Consider the following 25,549-nt stretch of genomic DNA (forward strand, 5'->3'; position numbering starts at 1 on the left):
CAGCGTGCATGCACCCACGATGAAAATACGTTTTATTCTGAGGGAATTATTAATCTATCGCACTCGGATGGTATTTTCTATAATTATGGTACTCTCAAAAGAAGAAGCTTTCATTTCATAAAATTTGTATCAATTTAATTTGATGCCAAATTCTATACAAATAGAGCAAATATTTGCAACGTTATAGCATTTTATATCCGATTAGAAGAGTTACTACAGTTACTACAGAGTTACACCACGAACAAATACGTTGAGGTTTCTAGTAGGTGATTTTGTAAAATCCGTTCCCAACACTATTTTCAAAATCAAGATATCTACGAAAGATGCATCAATTTTACAAAAATGCAAAAGTTAAAAAATTACAGAGATTAATTAGATGCTTAAAATTGGACTGCGGATCTTTGTGCAGAATATAATGTTTCTGTGTCAACTACGAAAAACAGAAGTTAGTTAACAACGCGGTTCTTTGATCAATAATGTCAATATTTAAAATATAATGAAACAATATCCTAAAATTCTTCTAAAGTCTTTACACGTTTGTATTTCATCTACTCATTTTCGTCACAAATGCATAATAACCGTAGTTCGACTTGTAACTCTCGAATTTACGAAATCACAGCTAAAGGCTTACAAAAATCGTCCTGTACAGTACACAAAGGTTGCGAAGGTTACTAAATAAATACAATAGAGAATCGAGAAGAAGAAGAAGAAGAAGAAGAAGAAAACTCATTGCGCCGCGGACTCATCAGCGTTTAATCCGTGACTAAGTTCCGACGAACAGGTAAAAGGTAGAATTCTTCGTCCGCGTTCCATCATTCCAGCGAACGAACCGTAAAGCTCGTCGCGAGCAATCGTTCAAAATGATAATAGCTTGATTCCATTTTAGCCGAATCGAATTTACAAGAGACAATCTCGACGGCGGAGTCGAGTCCGAAGAGCCGGGGGAAGATTGATTTTCAAAGGGCGAGGGGTGCGTCGTCGTAAGACAAGTGTATCCGCCGATGCTACCCAGGGATGCAAACAGTAGATCCATTAAGGACCGAGGATCCGGAGCCCTTATCATGTTTGAAGATAGTCCGAGGAGAATGCTTTCAAACGGTGAACGGATAAAAGGACAAAATACGAGCAGAATCGTTCTTTTTCTTTACACAGTCTCGGAAGCTACCAGCTGGAAAGTTCGCGAGCATAATGGACCGAGTCCGGCTCAACTCGTGGAATTTTGGTCTCCAGCGAAAACTGAAGGCGCCCTCTCTCTCTTATTCGCGAGTAGAGTTAAACATTATTCAAATAAAAATTTATTCGAACACATTTCGTATAAATTCTTCGATCAAAGTTTTATACGAATAAACTCTTCGAATAAATTCTTCGACGATTCGAATAAATGCATCGAATCAAATTTTATTCGAATAACGTATATACGAATATAGCATAACGAATAGCATTTCGAATATAGCAAATTGTTCGAGTAAAGTTTCATTTGGATAGATTTCAAATATATTAACACAGTGACGTTTTACTTAATTAAATTTTTATTCAATTAAATTTGCGAATAAGAATATTTATAACAATCGTATGTATCGGCACCGTTCAGTACTTAATTCCACACAAGATTTTTGGATTTACGATTTTGCTCTCTAATCAATAGTTACTTATCTGGACCTTATAATTGATTAATAGGCAATTTTGATGATATCTATTGAACGAACAATTTACTAAAATATTTATTTTGTTTACTCATTTACGTTTATACATGTACATATAGATATTCGCAAATTTATACGTTCATTCAGACATGTATTAATATAATTGTTAAGTAAAAATACCTTTGAAGTTATAGGAGGGTTTTACGTCGAATCTCTTCTGTTCTCGTTGTAAAATATATGTTATTATACAAAATATTTCAAGCACGTATTTTTATCGACTAACTAGCAGAAATTAGTTCCTACATTAACAATAGTCTCAACTGTTAAAAACGTAGCTAACTGAAACGAACTACTTGCAAATTGGTTTACGAAAACTCCAGTTGAATTACTGCAGGAAAATTTCAGCCCAAATTCGCAAGAGTAATCTACTTACCGCATTAAAAATTTCACCGATGTTCCAGTTCTTTTCATAGAATCGGACTTGGAAACGGAGAGGAGGGATTAGAGAAGATGCGCATGGACAGCGTGAAAAACTGTTGAAATCGAGGGAAAAATCATCCCGACCAGGCGGATGAGTTTTCTAAGTCCCGCTACGCGCTAACTGTGCTCATTTCCAACTTGAAAAGCCGTCGGAAAAAGTGGCTGACGAAACGCGGACGAGGAGTGCACTCAGCGGAAGTGCGGAAGTGCGGAAGAATGCGCGACCGGCCTAGCTGCAGCCTTGCTGAATTTTCAGCATTGTGCCTGAACGTGTGTCTACGCGAGTTTCTGTGATCGTATCAATTCCATTCCGTGTAACACGGAATTTACTTACTCGTCGAATTTATAAATCGGAGCGAAAGAGAGGAAAAGCATTACATATTTGCGAACGTCGAAACTCGCTTGCGGCCGCGAATGACCATTTTAACGGTAGACTTCGATAGTTTGCGAACTTTGGAAGAGACGTCATGCTTCAAGCATCAGCTGCAGAATTCTAGGTAAGTTCAAGGTTGGGCAGATGTGTATATTCATTATTATTCTACTACGTACAGTGACTCGCATTAATATTCGGACACCATATTGTTAAAAGAATTATTGCTCCTTTTTATTGTTTAAGATAGTATTATTGAATCAATTGTTCTCTCATATAATAAAGCACTTCTTAAAGTAAGTAGAAACATAAATTTTGTTTATTTATTCCACATGGTTTTTTGTATAATAAGCGATAAACAAGATTGTGAAAAAATTCTACGTCGCAAAGATATTCGGACAGTGAATGAATTACATTAATTTTATATAAAATGAAAATGTTTTTAATCATGTTATCATAATATTAATATTTTGTCGGTTGACCTTTTTGTTTTATTGCTTGATGTAATCGCTTGGACATGTTATAGATGACTTTATTTAAATAATCCGGAGAAATCCGTTTCCATTCGTCTAACAAACGTTGTTTTATCTTTGTTGTTGTCTTTGTAGATGTTGTACGAATTTTGCGGTCCAATTGATCCCATGAATTTTCAATTGGATTTAAATCAGGCGCTTGAGGAGGAGGATGCAGTACTTTTGGACAACTGTTTAATAAATACTCCTGTACAATTCTTGTGTTTAGGATCACTGTCCTGATAAAACTTAAAACTGTACGTATACCCATATTTATAGCACTTGTAATTAAATTTAAAAAAAAATGTCCAAATATTTCATTTTGTCCATAATACCATCGATAAAAACTAGTTCACCTACACCTACAGAGGAGATCCCACTATACTGTAAGCCCACATTATTAAATTTGAAATGTTTAATTCTGTATTTACTTTACGCCTTACCATTTTTTGACTGTCGGATCCGTAAAGATTAAATTTGCTTTCATTCCGAAAATATTACATCATTCCACCACCAGTTGTCTTTGTAAAAATATTCTTTTGCAAATTTGCAAAACAAAACAAAATGGTGTGGTAAAAGTACGTAAAACAATGTTGTAACTGGAAAATGAATTATAAGTCGACAAGTTAAAAAATCTGTACTCAGTTTGCAGCTTCATCTTCGCTTTTATTTCATTTGAATATCTTATTATACAAAATATTTCAAGCACGTATTTTTATCGACTAACTAGCAGAAATTAGTTCCTACATTAACAATAGTCTCAACTGTTAAAAACGTAGCTAACTGAAACGAACTACTTGCAAATTGGTTTACGAAAACTCCAGTTGAATTACTGCAGGAAAATTTCAGCCCAAATTCGCAAGAGTAATCTACTTACCGCATTAAAAATTTCACCGATGTTCCAGTTCTTTTCATAGAATCGGACTTGGAAACGGAGAGGAGGGATTAGAGAAGATGCGCATGCACATAACCTAGACAGTATTTTTTTATACAAAATACAAATTTTCAAAGGCGATCATAAGAAACAGAAATCAAGTAAAAATAAATTTCGATAAATTGAGAATAGTGTAACAATATTATCAAATCCTTCTTATGTGTTCACTATTTTATATTATAACTACTCATTTTTGCTATAAATGCATAAAATCCGGAATAATAACTAAATAAGAAAATAATAAGAAAATAAAGGTAAAGGTAAATAAAAAAAGGTTCAACCTCGGAGTTTACAAAGAATGTTGTTTACCCTAATAGATCCTTTGTTCTTTTAGATGGTGACTTCAACTGGAGAAGAATATTTACAAGAAGGTAATGTTCTTAAATAATGCAGTAAAAAATACTGTGTTTTTGTATCATATTTTGGATGAAATGTGTTAACTGATTTTCTTGGTATGTAGATTACTATTTTCTTACTATATGAATATTTGTATATTTATCTTTTCTATCTTAAAGAATTCTATGGATAGTGTAAATCCATCTGAAGTGAATCTTATCTATGATTTTCAGTAGTTAACAAAAAGAAGTAATGCATCAGGTAATTGAAAGCACTCGAAATGTATGGTTAAACTTACGAGTGTTTATTCTCTATCTTTACCAACATTTTATTGATAGAAGTGATTCTAACTATTTATAACTCAGGCAGAAATCATATCTTAGAAAGTATACAATGATTGAAAATATGTATAAGGGGTGCGATGGGTAAATAGAAACGCCTAATAGATATTGCTATCTTTTGCTTTCGTCAATTGATAAACAGTTCACAATTTGCTTACATATTTATCATTCATTCAGCGTTATATTCTTTACTTAATGTATTAAGTTATAATATTATAGTTATATTATATTGAATGTATTCAATATAACTAAAATATTCTAATAATAGTATATCTTATGTATTCATAAGAATTGCAATATAATTCTCATAATTAAATGTATGCAATCTATTTCGTCTCAAATATGATATATTTCTCCTCATGTTTGTAGGATTTTTGTAAATTTTCAACTATTCTGAACGAATATTTTGCTTCACAGCAATATTTTAGTTAGTTATCGTGAATCTATTTTTACGTGGTATCGAACGAAAAATCAATCCTTTACTATTTCGTATTTTCTTCGTAACTTTTTATTAAACTACTGTGCATGTTACGAATATACTAATTTTAAAAGATTTTAATAATAATCGAATTTTTTAAATCGTTGAATATATTTCTATATTCGAGCACACACTGTTGTCAAAATTGTGGAAAGTTTAAATGAATTCAATCTTAACCCTTTGCACTCGAGTGGTGACTCTGAGGCACCACTAAAATTGTTATAGCATATTCCAAGATTATTTTTATATTGACAAAGTTTACATTTAAGAAATTGTTAAAAGTGTAACTGTTGTACGAGTCACTACAACACTCAATTTCATATGCATAAAATGCACTTTGTTTGTATAAGATGGAAATACTATAAGTCAGAAAAATTATTTTAGGTTTACGGTTAAAATAGCTTCGAGTGCAAAGGGTTAATAATAATTTAATAATGCTGTTAAACTGCCTAATAATGTTTAGTATTCCATAATTTTACATTTTCTTTAAACACATTCCAATTTTGGGAGGCGATCCAAGAAAATTCTCCAAGTACAAAGCACTGATAAACGTCGAACATTCCGCAGTACTTCTCAGAAACAATTAATAAGTAACGTAATTATTCCATCTTTTAACAATGCTGCAATCAGCGGCGAGCCATTGAATAAGTATGGTTTGAGGTCCCGTTCTGAAGCGAACCGGACGCCGTAATTTGAGACTTGATAAACACCGCTATTCCCTAGAAGTCAACGCAGGAACAATTTTTGTTGACGCTTCGTTCCGGAGTAATCGAATCATTCGGTGCTATCACTCAGAGGCATCCGACAGCTTCGTTCGACCGTGCGAAAACCGTCACCGTTCATTTGCATTTAATTCGGCCGCTGCGAAATAAGGCGGATCCCGATTTCGCTTTCACGCCGAGATCCCGCCGCTTTATCTGAATCGCAGCCGGTATACGTGTAACGCACCACCATACAAAATCGCTCTAAACCCATCCCCCAACTCTGTAATCAAATAAGACTCTACAAACAAGAATCCAATTTCCACCTATCCCTACTCTACCACCTACAGGCGCTTTCTTCCTCCGTGTAACACGGCTAGAAGATGAAGAAAATGGAGAAAACAGAAACCTTTTAGAGGGTACCCGCCTACGGTCTGCAATCTCTTCCGTGAAACTTATCCTCGGAGATTTTCATATCATAGTTGCGCAGAGTTTTGGGGATTTTGTGGAGACGATGGACCGTCTAACATGATCACTCGACTAAGTTTTATGCATTTGTAAGGAAAGTGGTTGGATGGAGCGTAGAATAGCGAGAACGTTGGGCGAATGTAGGAACCAGCGTTGGTTTTAATTAAAATTAATTGGAGGAGAAATAAATCTCGAACTTCTGATTCTTGCATTTGAATAATTCGCGTAGAGATTCGCGGTGTAAGAATCACTCTGAGCTATTTTATTATTTGCAGACATTTATAAACGAATGGACCTATCAAAAAACTCGAACTTTTGTAGTTCTATTACCAGAAGATTCTATTACCAAAAGTTTCCAAAACTTCATGATTCTATAATTAAGCTACTTCGAATCGGCTCCCTCTCTCTTGAGTAGCGTTAAGCGTTATGCAAATAAAATTTAATTCGAACAACATGTTGGATAAATTTTTCGAATGAAGTCACTAAAATGATCTATCACTATATGATTCGATATCTTTATAATTTTATCACTAAAAAGTTCCAGCGTCTAAAAAGTCTGTTATTACCTACAAGATTGCAGCTCTTGAGAGTTCTAACACTAAATGGTTCTAGCCCTCGATATTTTTATCTGTAAAAGATTTTACCACTCGAGAGTTCTAGCGGTAGAACGTTCCACACCTTAAGAGTTCTATCAGCAGGAGATTACAGTACTTGAGAATATAATCACTAAGAGATTTCAACCCTTCAGGGACCAATCAGTACAAGATTCCAGTCCTCAAAAGTTCTATTATTCATAAATTATAAATCTCGAGTGTTTTATTATAAAATACAGAAGATTGTTTCACCAAATGTTTTATATTATTTTCTACGTGCGCACATATGTATTCATATGTACTCAAATTTCTCTCACTTGAATAGATTTGACATTAGGTCACTACCCAGCATACGCTCCTTCAAGTGAAAATTCAACCATTTTCTGATTTAGAATCGATTATGTTATCGTTTCTCTATTGCAATGTTGCATTTTGATGTATTTGTTTAAAATGTGTGATTACGAATTAAATATAATTAGTAGAAATTAGTGTACAGTATTAGAGCACAAAAGTGAGAAATAATTTCTTACGTAGAGAAACTTTGGTATTCTAGTGCAAAAGCGTGTATAAATGTCTACATATTTCAAGTCAATGAAAATAACAACGGCGATTGTAACAACATAATTATAATTCTATATTTATGTAAAACAATTCGTTCAGACTATATTCTTTTCGTTGCAGACTTCTCAGTGAGAATTTTTGTCTAAAAAGTTAATTAAAACACTCGAAGCATTGCGGACAGTACAATGCACGAAAACAATTATAAATTCAAAAATTTCATAATTTGTGAAATGTTTCCCATACGAATTATACAACAGAAGAATAAATCATTTTCCCTTTCAAAAATGAATTCTAGACAACACAATAAAAAAAAATCTGTTAATAAATCTTCTGAGCACAGGACATAATGAAATATATAGTTTCCATTTCCTCATGGTATTCTCATTTTTTCCTTTCTAAAGCAGCCACGTTAAGAAAAAAAGAGGAAAAGAAGTATGGTAAAAAGACTGATGAGAACTTTCGTTCGTTTATGGGATACACGCGCTCTGGCACGTGTTTCTTCCGCTTAGGATAGTTTTTCCTAGTGCACTTAGAAAGAAGTGCTGGTAGTAATAAATTGCTCCGGCGTTTATTCACGTGGTAACGATTGACATAATGGCGGAACACGTGTGTCAAGCAGCATATGCTCTGGTTGGAGGTATACGAGGGCGTATATGGAAATTAGATGCACAACAGACGACACGGGTCCCTATGACAAAAAAGGAATCTCTCACCCTCTGTCTGAAGCCAGACTACGCGAGATTTCAAACAAATAAAGGTTTTTGTTTGTAACTTTCATCTGTGAGAGATGTAGAGTTTTCTGTGCAGGCATTGTACTGTAAACTATTTGTTCTCGTGCAGTCTACTTTTCACTTACAATTACGTGCACGGTGCACAGTATTTTATAACGAGGATAAACTGCTTCAGAAGTTGAAATTTTATTTTGGAAGACTCTGCATACTGCGGCACCGAAAAGTGCTTGTACACTTTTGAAACGAAATAACATTTTGAAAATTAGACCGAGCAATTTGAATTTTGTTAAACTGTTAGAGGAACTGATTCATTAGACAATGCCTAAAACAAATTTCAGAAAATTTGTAATAATCTTTTGTACATTACTGTAACTTATAAGTGTGTTCAAAACTTTATCGAAATTGGTAGGCATTGTTAACGATATAAAGAACAATTGAAAATAGTTTAAATTCCCATTCTAACCTCTGATAAAAAGAAAAGTCTAAAAGACCGTTTTTCAATTTCTTTTTATCATTCCAATCAATTACAAGTTTTGCGAACATTTCTTTAGACATTGTCTAGTAAACTAGATTCTCCAAATTCAAAAAAAATTGTAAAAATTAAATTAAAATTGAAAAATTGTAAAATTAAACTAAATCCTATTCAAAGATTCTTGTTTTCTACGTTTTAAATTTCTATGTTGCACCTACTATATAAAAGTTGTTACTTAAGGCGGGTATCCATCTGTGAGAGTAAAACTCTCGACAGTTGCTCTGTGTGTATAGTTTAGTATATGCGGGACCTACCAGGCCCTTTGCCCCTGCCCGCCTTTTGCCTAGCTGTGCTGTGGAGTCTCGTGGTTAGAGTTGTACTAGGGCCATTGTTAGATAGCTACTCTCACAGTACGAAACCGATTCGTTTTGCGAAAATAGCTCTATCTGATAGTGGTCCTAGTACAACTCGAGCCTCGAGACTGCGTATACAACTAGATAAACTGCAGGGAGGGTAAGGGGCCTGACGGGTCCCACATATACGAGAGTATTGGCTATATGTATTGGGTTGGCAACTAAGTAATTGCCGATTTCAGTTATAGATGTCTCTCACTCCCATTTTTATGATATCCGTAAATGTTATATTATAAAATTATTATTATTATGTTATTTTTTATTATCCGTGAATGTTAGCAACAGGACAAATTGAATGCAGCGGTCAAGGAAAAGCGACCAGAATTGGTCAATCGTAAAGGTGCCATTTTCCACCAGGACAATGCTAGGCCGCGCACGTCTTTGTCCACTCGGCAAAAATTGATGGATATTGGTTGGGAATTGATGTTACACCCACTATATAGCCCTGATCTCGCGCCATCGGATTACCACTTATTTTGATCCCTGGACAACTCCCTTCGTGGTAAAACTTTTAATGATGATGACGCTGTAAAATCTCACTTAACTCAGTTTTTGGCCGAAAAGGATCAGACTTTCTACAAGCGTGGAATTTTCAAGTTGTCAGAGAGATGGCAAAAGTTCATCGAACAAAATGGAAAATACATTACAGATTAAACTTCATTCCAAGGAAAAAAATTTTTTATTTCATTGAACAAATCGGCAATTACTTAGTTGCCAACCCAATAGAATAACTGTCGAGAATGTTACCCTCAGATGGACACCTGCCTTTATAGTCGTCACGTACCACGAACATTTCATTTTCTTATACCTTTTTCCTAACTTTTTATTCAACCTTCTTAAGAGAAGTCCAACGGACAAGAATCCCCTGAGTATCTTGAAAAGTCGCTTTCTATCGTTCTGAAGAGGACTCGAAGTCGATTTATCGTTACGCAAATCGAGCGTGACGAAGTCTCCGCACGGCAAACTTGAAACTGCAAAGTGACTCACGGGAGTCGTAATAAACACGTCATGCCCGCCAGGAACGCGTATAAATAATTAATCGTCTCGAAGATGCAATTTATACTCCGTTCGTCGCGTGGTTCGTAGACGAGTTCGAACGGTTCGCTTAGTTTGTCGACGTAAAACTTGGAAGTTTTCTTCGTTAATTAATCAACCAGATTTACAGGGAATGTGATAATATGTATTCTTATATGGAAATACTGCCTTTTTCTTATAAATATTAGCGAATAGAAAATAAAAGACAATGTAGGTAAGAGAGCAAGAGGAACGATAAAAGCCAAAAAGAAAAGTATAACTCAGTATGCTTAGGATCATATATTCTCGCATCAGAAATAAAATAAATAAATGAATAAATAACTTAAAAAAATTTTGTATATTTATTCTCTAGAAAATTAGTCGCTGTAACATCTCAAAAAATTCAAGGCATTTGTACCAATTTTGAAAAAGTTATTCCGTTTGAAAAGATGTTAACACACTTTTCAACGCGACTGTATAATTTTGTTTAACAATTTTATTCGACATATTTTCTAAGATATTCCTTCTAGACACGATAATTTTTCAGGATAGCTTCATAAAACATGAGGTAATTCTAAGAACTAATTCTCTAAGAAACTAGATAACAATATTTATATTCTTGATCTAAATAAACCCGAATCTTGCTGTTCCGGGAACATTAAGTTTACGCGATTAACTTTTATAATTTAAAATTATTGAGAATGTAAACTTATATTTATAGAGAATTCATTGAATTTCGTTTCCTTAGGTATAATATTATGATTCAAATCGCTAACAGTCTGAGTAAGTATATATTTTTTGCTTTTATCAAATAATATAAAATAGTTACTTTTAGTGCTCTGTAAATCTAGTGCTGATAGAGAAATACGATAAGTTGTACAGATGAAAAATCACGGAAGAGAAGATAGTAGAGGGAAGATAAATAAGAAAGTAGAGGAGTGGTTGTTGAGGTACGTGGGAAGCCAAAGAAATAAGATAAGAAAAATTAGAAGAGGTGAAGAAGACCAAGAGCAATAAGAAAAACAAAGAAGATTGTGCAATAAGTAAAACAGAGCAGGAAATAAAATAATAATTAGAGGTATACCTTAACACAGAGTATAAAAAAAATAAGTATGCTATGCGCATAATATGTGCATATTATGTAAGTGATTTGCTAAAAATGTAATTGTTAGACATATAATAGAGATACGATGAAAAGTGTAATCTCATGACTAAAAAAGTTGAGATGAAAATAAATAATATATATATATAAATAAAATGTAATATATATATATATATATATTACAAATATATATTATTATAAATAATATGAAATATATATTATTTTATCGAAACCTATGGATTTGAGAGAATACATTTAAAGTCTACTGTCATGTTTCTTTTATATTCCAAACGCGGAAGCAAGATTTATTAAACCGATCGCACGCGAGCCTTGATAAAATTTTGAACATCACGACCGAAGAAAATTCATCTTATCTCGACGAGCACAGTTGCCACGCGAACGTTACTACACTTAATTAATTAGAAACTCCTGTTACAATGTCCCTGACATTAAATTCTCCCCGACACTCTGCCTCCGCACCGAGGAAACACCATCTCCAATCTTTTTATTCGTGTTCAGTAAAAAGAAATTGCAATATCGCGTTACGAACTCGATATCGCATTTCATCTTTCCAACAACTTGCAAATGAGAGTCCCTCAGAAAATTGTACTGAAGGAATGGTGTAAGCGATTTGTTACGCACAAATAAATCGAACGCGCAGAACAATTCTTTATTGGTAAGAATCGTTTAAGTAATATTTGTTTAATAAATGTTTTAAGTTCCTCTCAGTGTAGCAGAATAATTAAAAATTGTATTAATAGACTTTCGGTAAATAAAACGTTGAAAATTACTTATTGAACGTACTCGAAGTATAGAGTATTATTAAAAAATATTCAAGAATAAGTGTTATTCAATAAAAAGAAGGTCGATTGCATTATCACCGAGAAAATAGCAAATGCGCGCCATTCGAGGCACATCTGCATGCTGCAGCTTGCGAAAGTGAAAAATCTCGGGAAGCTTGAAGAAACATTTGTCTTCCAGCAGTTTTCGAATTCTATAGAATTACTTGCGAACAACCCGTTCCCTACGGACACGGACTGCGATCCTCGCAACTTTCCTCATAAAGCAGGAAAATAGGAAAAGTGAATAGGGCGGAACAATATTTCCCGAACTCGATGGCGAACTTCAGTTTTAAACGAAAGTTTATTGCACCGGGGGACCTTAAATTTCCTCTTCTCTTTCAACGAGGTAACGCGACGATGATAAAGGATGGATGCAAAACATTCGTCGGAATGAAAGCTAAAAGAATTCTTCATTTTCCCCGAGCTGCGTCCACGATCTCAAGAATCGTGGATCTTCATTAATCACGTGTGCACCAAGGTGTGCAACGAAACCGGTGTTTTCCACGATCCATCATGCTGTGCTTCATTTTTGTATTTTGTTCACGGAATTGTTGCCTTCGCTACGAAAGAGGTGCTTCGCATCTTCAACAGAACAGACAGATTGAAGACAGATTTGGATAAAAATATTTGAAAAAGCATTAGAAATAGTTAATGAAATTGCTCGTGTTCGTATAAAATAATATTTCAAGTTTTACTTGACATTATACTTACTTTCTTAAGTTATAGTATTATTATGTTTAAGATTTAGTATTCTTAACACTTTTTTAGCCAACCGAACGGGGAGATCTCCCCGTTTTAAATTCAGTCGATTGACGACCGAATGGATGATTAATGAAGAATTAAAAATGATTGCTTAATTTTATTAAGATTTGCAAGAGGTAAGAATGCTTCATAATTTTTGTTTAATCGAATGAAATATTTTAATTTTATCGGTCGTGGAAGTGTTAAGATATATTATTTTCTTAACATATTATTTGAAATAATATTCTATTTCTCACGTATAATATTTGTGACAGAAATATTTATTTTGAAAAGTAAGCTTCTTCTTATATTTCTCGTAATTAATGAATGTAATTGGAACATCTGTTCGCTTTTAACAATGTACATATCTCAAATTATAAACACGAATGCCAAGCAGCTACTTCGGCAAAATTTCATGGAAATAATATTCAAGTGTTTCATTTCACGCACAATAAAGAAAATATTTATTTCAATTAAGTATTTCAGGTTCATATTATAAAATATACATATATATAATTTGAAATACTTATTACATGTATGTTTGTAAAATCAATTAAGTATTTCTAACAGTACTTCATTTTTAATACAGGAATAAAAGACTATTTCAAATCAAGCATAGTATTTGCAAATATTTGTATATCCTTAGTTCAAAATATTTTTGTCCGGATCTGGCCGTAGATGCGAAAAAATCTAAAGCGAAGAAGGAAGACTGACAGAATTATTTTTACGGATGATCAAACCAGACGTCCCTCCTGACCGGTTGATTGAAAAAAATTCTTTCTTATTAGCAGCAGAAACGGCCAGCCTCGAAAATAAAAATGTTAACACGCTTGATGACTTAAGCTTGACCTTCGTCCTCCTGTTTATTAAATCGCCCGACCGACCGCCTACTTTCGTGCACTTGCCATGATCTCATGTCTGAATTCCATATACGGTGCGTTTTATTGTATAATAATGTCTGCCAGTTGAGTATTATAGCGGATATCGATGCTACCCAGGCATTCCTGACAGATTACGAATGATAGAGCTTGCGAATGTTCGCAATTTTGTATCTGGAGATCAGTCGAATTAAGTTTCTTGCAATGGAACTAAAGATTATCGTGTAACAATTCGAAACAATTTTGATGTTGCTCGATTTCTTTGTGCTTGTAACATTGATCAAAATTTAATTATAGCGCAATAATCTCTTTATATAGCGCAATTGCAAACGAAGAAAATAAGATTAATATTTTGTATTTTCAATACAAGATTAATACTTTGTGCTTTCAACATAAAATTAATGTTTTATATTTCCAATATAAAAGTGTATTTAAATAAATAAGAAAGAACAATAAATAAAACAATAAGTCTGTATTCATAAAATTAAATTGATTACAAATTCCCACCTATTAACATTTTACAAAACGGTAAAATTTGAATTATGATTTAAAAATGATATTATGCGAAAATGGATTCTGTGCTGTTTTAATAATGCAAATTCCGAGGATCTTGTTAATGAACTGTTTTTACATTGCAACAAATTAATTATCGAGTTTTTGCTGCTCATCGTTACCTAAAGTGTCGAACCGATTATCATTTGCTCTGACTTTAACGATGTGATTTCCATAGACGTATACGTTCCACCAATTAACTACGGTAATATCGTTAGTTAGGTATTCTGAGTTGTAGGAAGTACTTTTTACATTTGCATCTGTAAATAATTAAATGCTTCGATTGTTAACAGAGTAATTGTACATTTTACTTAATTAATGTAGTGGATATTTCTTTACCACAAATACATCTATTTGTTTGGGGTAGCTTTCTCGGCTTAGACTACAGTAAATTTTACGTATCCGAGAACGTGTATTCAGTGTCACGTGTTATCTGATACTGCGTTCTAGCATCATTAGAATCCCACTCAAGAACCACGGAACATATTCAATGATCACTCAAGTGTTAATAGAGCACACTCGAGGAATGTTTCTGACAATGAGAGAGCTAGAACTTTCCTGCACAGCTTGTCCTTTCATAACATTTCAGCTGAAAAGGAATTACAAAACAAACACTTGTCGTTGTTTAAAAATTGCTATATTTATAGAACTGTTATAACTTTTCAAATATACTAATAATATCGTCAGAATTTTTTAAATATATCTACAACTTTATCAAATTTATTTAAAAATATCTACAATATCCCATAAAATTTTTTAAAATATATTTCTAAAATTATAAAAAAAAAGTTTAAATATATTCCCATAAATTTTCAAAACTTTATAAATATATTTCTTCGGTCTTATAGACGAAAGAAATATGTAAACGACGAAACGGCTGCTTAGTTTAACATAATCCTTCAAAATTACAGATATTTCGTTAATTTTAGCATCTTCAATCAGTTTTTCTGAGATTAGATCATGTTGTTACATGTGTGTGATTCATCCGTCGCATAATTTACGTATGGCATCGGGGATTAAGTATAATACATATTTCGTAGAGCATACAGCCATTTCACGGATGGCTACACATTTCTCAAGGACAGACTAATAAAACTATCTGAAAAATGATATTGTCAAGGGACAAAAAAAAGACGTGCATAAATATTAGCGACTGATAAAGTTCGCTTTAATAAATACCAGACGAGTTTCAGACCAGTCCAATAATATATGCAAATAAGTATCATCAATAACACTAAAATCGACTAATTTATGATCATTTAACTCAAACAACACTCAAAATTATTATATCACAATTAAAAATAATTTTCACATTAATTTGTTTGTATTTTACGAATCATTAAAAATTTTAATGTGCCGGAATTCACTTTTCTATCTACAAAGTCTTCTGAATTGTATTTTGCGAGACCGATGAAATTGTTGAGTTCTGAAGTTAAAATAGCTTCTCATGCACAAGATAACTACTGTGAATAATTAGAAGAAACTGAATTTCGTTAGGTTTTCTAAACTATAAAAGATTTTAACTTTTTAACTTCGGTTCCACGAATTAAATTACTTTCGATGTATGGGAATTTTTAGGGTTTGATGTTCGACACATAAAAAATATTCTACGCAAGAGATCCTACAGAAATTTTAATTTCATTCGTTTCTTAGACTCTTCGCAAGCTACAAAACGCATAAAGTTCTACAGTGTAATCGTAAAAAGCTTAACGAGACTTTCTCCAACAATCGAAACCATTTTGCAGAAGCGTAAATTTGCATAACAATGTGCGGTCGTGGGCTTATCAAATGATCCTTGGGCAATATTTCACGGTTCCTTGTTCAATTTCGTTGGGCATAAAATTTGGGGATGCATCGAGACAGAATGTGGATGGAATAATAACCCTTCCAACGATCTCTGGAAGCGCTATGTATATCGGAGCGCAGAAAAATACGGAACGCGCCCGCAAAATGAGTCATTGGGTGCTCAGACAGGGATACATAATAGTGGAAACGGAAAAGTTTCATTAGCCGGCCGCACCGTCAACGAAAACGCCGTGATTTATCGTTACGAGACAAAAACACGAAAAGCTCGGCGTTTGTCTCAGCGGACACGTCATTTCTGTCACGAAGTTATTAATAAACGCCACACTGTCACAATCACCGTGTCACGATGATTGATTCCTAAGATCGTCTTGTCCAAAAGGCGCCCTCGTGGGCGCCACGTCGAGGAATCACAAAAATTTGCTGGACTTAGAAAGAAATGTTAACTATGAAGAAATGATTTCGGTAGACAAAAAGCAGATCAAGACGACTTAGGGATTTCTGCAAATTAAAAAAGAGTTAAATATTTTTGGAAAACTTTCTTGGAAAAGCCTTTAAAATAAAAGTTTCTATAGATACTAAAAAATATGACAAACTTTTTGTTGTAGAGAAACATATATTTTGTTTATCTATATTGAAAAAAGTTCTTCGTTATTGCAATCAATATTGAATATTACAGCTATATTTTTTAAGATTACTAACATGGAGTGTAATAGCAGAGGCGAAGTATCTGTAAAAACACCAAAAACTTTAATGTACATAAAAGTATGAATTGTAACGTTATTATATTACAGTGAAATTCACGTTCAGAATGTTATTTATTTGTAACACTTATATAAATAATTTACAGTTTAAAGATTGTATTTCTCTCATGGGATTTTTCTACACAATATTTGATTATATTGATCCTAAAGTGTCGATTCTACAAACAGTTTTTGAAAAGGTAGGAATACTTTTTTTTTAATAAATGCTGCAATCGTTCCAATAATTTTTCTTTCAGCCCTACAAATATGAGAATTTATATAAATATTCACAATCTACTTATATTTAACTGCACTACAAACGAAGAGATTACTGATGGAGTAATCCATTTATATCCACCCGGTAATTAATAAGAACGTCTGATACTAATGGGATGCTATAAATAAACACAAGTTTTATATCATATATTTATATTTAAGAGGTCTGTCTAGATTTCTAGACAACTCAATCTATTGAATCTTGAGTTATGTTATTACAATAATCAGCTTTTTTGTGGCATTTATATATTTGCGATACGTGTATTTATAGAAGTACCTGATAAAATACAAGTATTATCATAAATTAGTTTGCAGAAACAGAAGTTGGCATAATGAGTCATATTTTAATTACAAATTCAAAAAAAAGCCTGTTTATCGACAGTCTGTCATACTAAATAAACCGTGACCTCCAACAGTTCATTGTAGTTCTATGAACATAAAAATAAGTAATGTACAATGATGAATAATGTAAATAATGCACTATGATTATCCTGCTGCAATCAATATTACAGCTACAAAAATATTTCAATAAAATTAAATGGAAGGTTCCATTTCAGAATATTCAATACTGGATTGAATTTTAAATAACTTCCCGTTTCCTCTTTCCAAAGTTCCTGTCAGACCAAGACGCTATTCAATGAACCTTCCGATTATCATTGATTGGAATAAACCTCATTACATTCAACCATTTTTAATACAATTATTATCCACCATTTCTTCCACATCCACACGACGGAAGCCATATTTTCCTGTACTCCACACACTCAGACCACATATATTCCTTGTTTCGTTAATCCTCTATCCACAGAACAACAATTTATCTTATATTTCTTGCCTTACTTTAATTACTAGATTGCGAATTTTCATGAAAAATAAAAATTGTCTGCATAAATCGCACGAAATGGAAACTAAATAGCAAATTTATTCATCTTTTAATCTTTTAGTATATTAAAAATAATACACTAACATTTCTAAATTCTTTTAATCTTCCTGCTATTTTAAATTGCAACTACCCAAATATGCTATAAATGCATAAAAACCGCGATCCACTAATTACTATCGCAACCCTAAAAAATAAACTTTTACCTTGCAACGACTTTCGAGAAAATATCCACCGTTTCGTCTTTCTTCAGTTTTCCGGCGACCGTGCCCGTCCCTTGTTTATGTTTCGTTCGAGCACAAGCACGAGATGACCATTCTCGTCCGTAAGATCGTTTCCGAAGCCAATAATACCTCTCCGAGTGTCTACCCTAACCGTGGTCACTGTGCACACCTCGTAAAACAGTTCGACAGTGAACAACATTCACGAGAACACCACTAAAACATCGTGTAGACGAAATATCACTGGATTTCCGTCACTCTTCGGTCAACGAGGATCTATTTAGTGGCCCGACTGTCATTGATCGACCGAGCTCCTTCGATCATCGAGGAAACCGAGTCTCGAGCGGAAGCTGTGGACCGGACACGTTGACAAACCGAGAGGAACGAACGGACCGTCGCGACGCGCGACACACAACAGGAACGAGACGACGTACGTCCGGAGCGCGTGGCGTGTGCGCATCGACTGCTAACTAACTTCATCCGACGAGCATCGAGTACGATCTCTTGTTTCCGTCTTTGTCCCACTCGTCCGCGTGTCCTGCTCTCCCCTCTCCCTCCCGCTTGTTTATCTCCGCCTATAGTTCCGTCTTCTATTTCCACCTCCCTCGAACCCTAGCCTTGTCCTTGCCCAGCTCGCGTGCTTGCGATTCGCTGTCCTGCTCGCACTCGTCGCTTGTACCACGAAAGATCTTCGATCTCTTTTTCCCATTGGCCCGTCCTCGTCGCACTCTCGCCAGCTTCGGAGTCGCCATGCCGAGCTTTCACGTTCGCGTCTCGCGTCTTTCACGCTCGTGCCCTACCGATGACAGCAAGATGCATCGGTCGTGTTTGCAGCCCATTTAGTATAATACTTGACTATTTTCGAGATTGGAAATTAGCGAAGCATTGTGGCTTAATGGCCCGCGAATAAAGCTGATGCGTTTCTTGCGATTCGAATGGGAACGACTGCGATACTTGTGTCCCTTATTTCCCGCTATTTCTTTTGGAACGAACTGGCGCTGTTTACGTTCTGAGGAGATGAGCTACGTTGACTAAGTCTTTGTTTTTCTACTGTTTATTTTGTGGATTCGGAGAAAATAATGGAATTAGATTGTTTCATGGACTAAATTGTTTCGTTGTTCTTCTTGTAGGGATGTTGGTTATCTGATTAATAGGTTCATTATTACTTAATTTCTTAGTAATACTAGTTAATTTATTACTGAAAAAGGCAGACCGACAGACAATAGAACATTAGAAATGACTGAGACAGACATTATAAATGACAATTTTTACAATGTAGTGTTTAAAAATTTTTTTTAAGTATACAGTTTAAGTAAACTTGTTTAGGGTGTCTGTCTATTGAATCTATACATGTGCAGTTAATTGAAGCTCATATTATAAATTCATACGCAATGTAACAAATAAATAATTATTAACCGTATCAGGATATACTGGAATTGGTTGTAAATATAATTGATTGAAATAAAAAAAATATGTACATTATTTTCAATATTACCAAAAATTTTTGAATGAAGGAATAGTTGTTTTTTACCATTGGGATTTCTTTTAAGCAAACTATAATATACTCTATTTTGAAATTTTAAGATAATTTGTTTTATATTTAAGATATACGGTCTCGTTCTTTTAAATTTGATTCTGTCTTTAATAACCTGAGACTATTTTCGAGAAAGAAATTTTTGTGCCGAAGCAGTAAATGATGTGATAAAAAAGCGTATTTTCGACTCTTCAAGACAGCGAAATAAAGCAGAACAAAGAAATAACGACCGTACAAATTCGAATCATGTTACAACAGGGCAAGGAATAGTTTTTCTCCTTGTCATTCCATTGGCTCACTGTTCTGTAGCTGAAACAAGGGCTCAGTTTACAAGTCATTTGTGCGTGCTTCCAGGACTTCATTTGTATATTGTACCGGTACAGTGATCTTGTGATTACTGCTCTATGGGATCATGTGACACCTCAGTGTGAGCGACGCGAATCGTCAGAGTTGTTCTCACACCGTGGGAGAAAACCGACCGTTTCTTTAGAAAAATAAATTGAAAAATAAATTCTTTTTCACGACGTTCTCTTCTTTGTCCACTTGGTTCCAAAGATATTTCAAGGTATCAGTTTGGTAAATTTGCAATTTAGTGACTTTGCTCTAGATGCGTTTATTTTTCTCCAGTTCTTTTTAAAATTCTTTATTTTATTGTTAAAATAAATATAAATCGGGGGAGCTTGAAAAAGTAATATGCTTCTATTAGTTTTTTGGCAAAACATAACACTCGCAAATTGTTCGTAATTCTAAAAACTGTAAAAAGGCAATTTTGATTTTTTAAATACTCAATCGAATATGGAAAAAGCTGTTTAAAGTGAAAAAACGAAGTGTGCATAATTAATAAAGTGTTTAAAGCAACAGAAATGCATCGTTTCTTTTACGTCGTTATCTTCAAGAGACATTATCCAGAAATATTTTTAGAATTCCGTAATTTCAATTTCCATAAAACGTAAAAACTTTTAACTAGTTCATTTATCTATGAGTCATAGAGATGATCTCAGCGGTATTTGTGCGTTTTGTCAACTGCTATTAGAATGCAATTTTGAAATAAGTGTTCACTAAGTTTATTGTAATCAGAGATAATCTCTCTTATGCAACTTTCCATTTTCATACTCGATCTTACAAAGATTAGAATTAAAGAAAAGTTTCTTTCGTCATTTATAGAAGATTACTCATTCTAAAAAGGAAATAAAAATGCTAGTATACCTTGTTAATTTATACGTTTATTTGTATTTTAAAAGTCTGCACATATCATAAATGTATAAAGATCCACAATCTAGTAATAACCATGTCAAAAAACATACGTAATATTTTAAGGATATAATATTAACGTAAATTTTATATTTTCTTGTCAAATGGCGTTAAATCGTTAACGCAGTTTACATAAGTGGGAAGGAAGAAAGTCTTCTCCCGAATCAAGGCGGTATGTAATCCGCAGAGTTTAAAATGACAGCAACTTGTTGTAATCGGAATGCAGTGCGGCGAGTGGTTTTCCAAACTTCTCGACCTTTTCCCGTGACGGAAATCGAAAACAGGCTTCCCGCCCTTTTCGTGGACGAAGTCGAGGTCCCTTCTCTTCTTTCGTGATATTCGACTCCGGAACGTGACTCCAAAGCCTTTCGTTTTTTTCCACTCTCGAAATGCCATGCAACCATCCGTAGGAATCAGGTTTTTCCTTCTCGAGGCGTTCGAAATTTTCGTAGCTGTACATAATTAAGAAATGTTCGATATTTCTTAAAAATATTGTCACCTAATTGTACTGGTAATTAAACCTTTGGCACTGCAATGCCGTCGATACGGCGACCCTAAATTATTATCTCTCGAGGTAATCATATAAAATAAAGAAATAAAAACACAAAATCATTTATCTATTAATTCCGGCAAATTTTCACAGCATTGTAATGATTTTTATTTCAATTTAACTTTGTGTAGCAGAATCACAATTTTGGGCTTGTTGTTGCTAGGTACATATATATCAGAAAAAACTTTCGAGTGCTATGGATTAAACCTTTGCATTGGAAAACAAAATCGCTGATAATTAAGGTACTTCCAAAATTAATAATTTTCGTTTTATAAAATCTGTATCAATGCCATCTTCTATAAAATTTTATTTAAGCAGTTTAATTATTTCCAACCTTCTATCGTTTTACATATATTTTTATTTTTCACTCTATATATCTACATACCGGTTAAGAAGATCTTCATTTAATATTAATCTTTACTTTCATTTTAATATTGCTGAAATTATGAAGACGTTTCCACTGGTATTGATTATAATATATAGTCCGTGTATTTTATGTATTTATGACAAATACGAGTGACAACAATTTAAAATAATTAAAGACCATCGATGTTGTTGACCATCAATTGTTAACTCGTTAAAATTATCGAATGAAACATTAAATGTATATCTGTGGCAGCTGTCTACAGCAAATTTAATAAAATGGCATATAATTTATTATAAACATTTCTGTATTCATTTATTATTCATCATTGAAAAGGTTTAGTGTTAAAGCGTTACTTATTTTACTTTACGAATAAACACGTTCGAGATTTTCGAGGCAGGTAATTCTACTGAATCACTGGAACTGAATCCTAAGATAAAATTAAGGAGCCTGCTTTACCAACTTCAAGAAATCGTTTCTTCTTCACCGTAGTCAATAGCAGCATAAAGATTATATTCCTAAAGTTTCAAGTAGATATCTCAAAAGTAATTATGTAGATACTGCTCATGAAATAGTAACGCGCATATACTACGTATGTAGATGCTGGAAACTTTGAACATGATTTTCTTGAAACAACTTTCTCACAGCTGGTTAAGAAGGTTTGGGAAAAAGTATTGGCTCCATCGACTTGAAATTTTTAACCGCACTTTAATAAAGAGTTCTTTTATCGTTTGACGTACAGATAAGACGATAGATTGTATATTCTTTGTTTAATTATCCATTTGCATTTGAACAGTGATTATTTCTCTAAAAATAAATTTTTTATTACTCTTAAATATAACCTGATTGGAATTTTTAGTGTCACATTAATTAAAGGACAGGCATAATGAAGCAATTTTGCAGAGCTAGTTCACTGACAACAACTGTATTTTTAATTAAATTCTCTCTTTTTTGGTTTCCGTTATTAAATGTTCCTAATTGTATAGTTACAATTTAATTTGCGATGCATGTGTTAAAGATGACGTGCGAATTTCGACTCGTTGATTGATAATTGTAATATTTCTAAGTAAATGAATAATTAAATTTGAACAATCTAATGAAAGTATAATAAAACTGTACAAAGTTTCAATTTGATTAACTCTATTTGCTTTTTTAACAAAATTGCTGAGAAATCAATATGTGTTATGGCTATGCAGTATATGTATGTGTGTGTATTTTTTGTATTATTATATATACACAGAAATCTTGTATTCTCAAAAAATATATTTTCCATCGTTCACATCCTAAAATCGATAAGACTTTTACTTGTGAAATTTAATTGCGACTGCGTATATGTATTCTTTGGCGAACGTATCAGGCAGAAGTTTTTTACAACAGTCACCGTGATTTGTTCATAAAAGAACGGAATCTCTCTCTGCCTCTCACTCTCGCAGTTTTTTCCCTGCGTTTTTTACATTCTTCCGACCGCTTTTGTGTTATTTCAACGACCAGTCCGCAGACCGGCGCAATCATAAAATTCTGGATACCCGTGGAACAAGTGGGATGACCGTAAAAAACACGAACCTTATGCGTTTCGACTCGCGTTGCTCTCTCATTGGCTAACATTTTCGGGATACCTTATATGTACGCATTTATTGGTGGCCATTCGATCCGAACAGTTGCTTCACTTCGACCACATTTGTGGATTCATGAGTTTCTTTTAGATCACATAGTTACGTACTGAATATACTAAAAAAAGACTGTTTTAAGCGTGCAAAAGTTGGAACACTTTACGAGAATATTAATTTACGGAACAATGAAATAAAATACGAAGTGTGTAATTTTAAAAAATTCCAAATTCAAAGCACGAACATAAATTAACTACTTTTATTAAAAGAATAAAGATCATTTTTCTTACAAAGAAACAGAATAAACGAACTGGAAAAGTTATATCTAGTGCTGATTTTATTAATTGCAGTATTCGTGAATAGATTAGTCGATATCACGACATTCAAATGCTCTGTTCGTAATTTTTCGTAGAGTTTAATAATTGAATACAAAATAATTAAAAATATATAACAACACAAAATTTTTATCGACATTACAGCTGTTAGTTTTTTACAACAATATGCAGCAACAAAGAGTCACTTGTCAGTTATTTTGAATGGATCAGACCTAATGAATATTAACGATGTCTAATTAACATTTGTCGTCGTGTTGAAAAGTTATTTGAAAATATTTCTCATCGAATTTGCTAAGAGTTAACAGTAGCAGATTTTTCCTTAATTAAAGCTACTTTTTCAATCAAAGCACCGCGCACCATAGCCTGGCCTCTCTAAAATTCATTCGTTTAATTGGCAGAGTGCGTGGCATCATACATATTACCGACGTATAACCGGCTTCCAGCTAAAATATCTTTTAATTAACTCCGCAAACATTTTGCACAGCGATAATTTGGCTGGTACGTTGTTAAACAAACAATTCCCTATTGCAAACAGCTAGGGGAGAACGATAAATAACGAAACAAATTTTCCTTGCGAAGACTATTTTCTCTTATTAACCCCAACCAAGAGACGACGACGCGTAATAAATTATTACGATAGAGTCTATTTTCATGATAAAAAGAAGTCAGAAACACGTTGGTTAACCAGTTATCTTAAGCAGTTGATGGGTGTAATATTTTTGTGACAATCAGCACCATGTCAGAAGAAGATGGATTGCTTTCTAACACAAATCAATTATTTATCTTTACGTGATTAGCAATTATCTATACGTTATTTGTGGAAACAAGTATCTTTACCTGAACACTACAGCAATGTTCAAAATTATAATATTTACGTAAACAAAATATTATTTTTACGTAAACTCTAGTGTAATGTTCCAGATATCATTTATGAAAATAAGATATTATTTTCACGTGAACACTACTGCAATGTTCAAAATGATTTAGGAAAGCAAGATATCATTCTTATGTGAACACTATTTCAAACCTATCTAGGTAAACAAGAAATTCTCCTTACTGAATGCAACTTATGCATGAAAATCTGGTTGCGTTTTTTCCGGCGGTAATCATGTGCAAAGAGCGAAATCCTGTAATGGTGTCATTATCAGATTCTTGAATTTTTCTCGGAACTTTTAGCACGACTTCCGACTGCTCGCAGACTTCAAAGGAGTTTTACTAAAACCGTAGGAAGTTCCGTCGAGACCGAATCAATCGATACCAAGGAAAACTTTGCGAGCGTGCCCAAAAAAATCCTTCTACTTCGAGATCTGTTCCTGAAGTTCGATTCGGGAAAAGTGGTATACCGTGAACGCTGTATCATTGAGCAAAAAGAACGAAGCCAAAGTAAAGTTAAAATTGGAGACAGATAGCTAAGCTGGGAAAATGTAACACGTGTTTCGCAAGTTTTACAAGCTCGACCACCGATACCGAGTAACAAAAGATAAATATAGTTGGTGTCTTATTTAATGTATTCTTTAGTTATTATTTAATATATTTTATATTTCTTGATTAATATGTTTTTCATATTTTATTTAATACGTTTTTCATTTAACGCGTACAAACTAATCCGTGGCACTTCCTTCATTTTGTAAATAATCTCCACTTGGACAGCTCTTGCAGCTTACAAATAACTGACTTATTCGCTTTTTTTTGCTTTTAGAACATGTAATCAACCAGATATTACAATTATAAATTATAAATTATAATTATAAACTGTTTGGTAAGTTTCTGTAACGACAAATATTTTCCAGCGGCAACCAATTCATTTCCACTTTTTACGATTA

At 33.5% G+C, this 25,549-nt stretch overlaps 1 protein-coding gene across 6 annotated transcripts in view; it reads right to left on the reverse strand.

Annotated features, from left to right (window-relative positions):
- C3G (C3G guanyl-nucleotide exchange factor) overlaps positions 1-25,549 on the reverse strand; it is a 129,857-nt gene that overhangs the window by 53,775 nt on the left and 50,533 nt on the right. The window contains exon 1 of one of the 6 annotated variants that reach the window (XM_076527838.1): positions 18,071-18,544. The exons of the other annotated variants lie outside the window; for them this stretch is intronic. The gene's annotated coding sequence lies outside the window, so the exon portion shown is untranslated. Of the gene's footprint in view, positions 1-18,070; positions 18,545-25,549 lie in introns of those variants that run through there. 6 annotated transcript variants of the gene reach the window in all.

This window comes from Megalopta genalis, chromosome 1, assembly GCF_051020955.1.
Source record: "Megalopta genalis isolate 19385.01 chromosome 1, iyMegGena1_principal, whole genome shotgun sequence".
Lineage (NCBI taxonomy): Eukaryota > Metazoa > Arthropoda > Insecta > Hymenoptera > Halictidae > Megalopta > Megalopta genalis.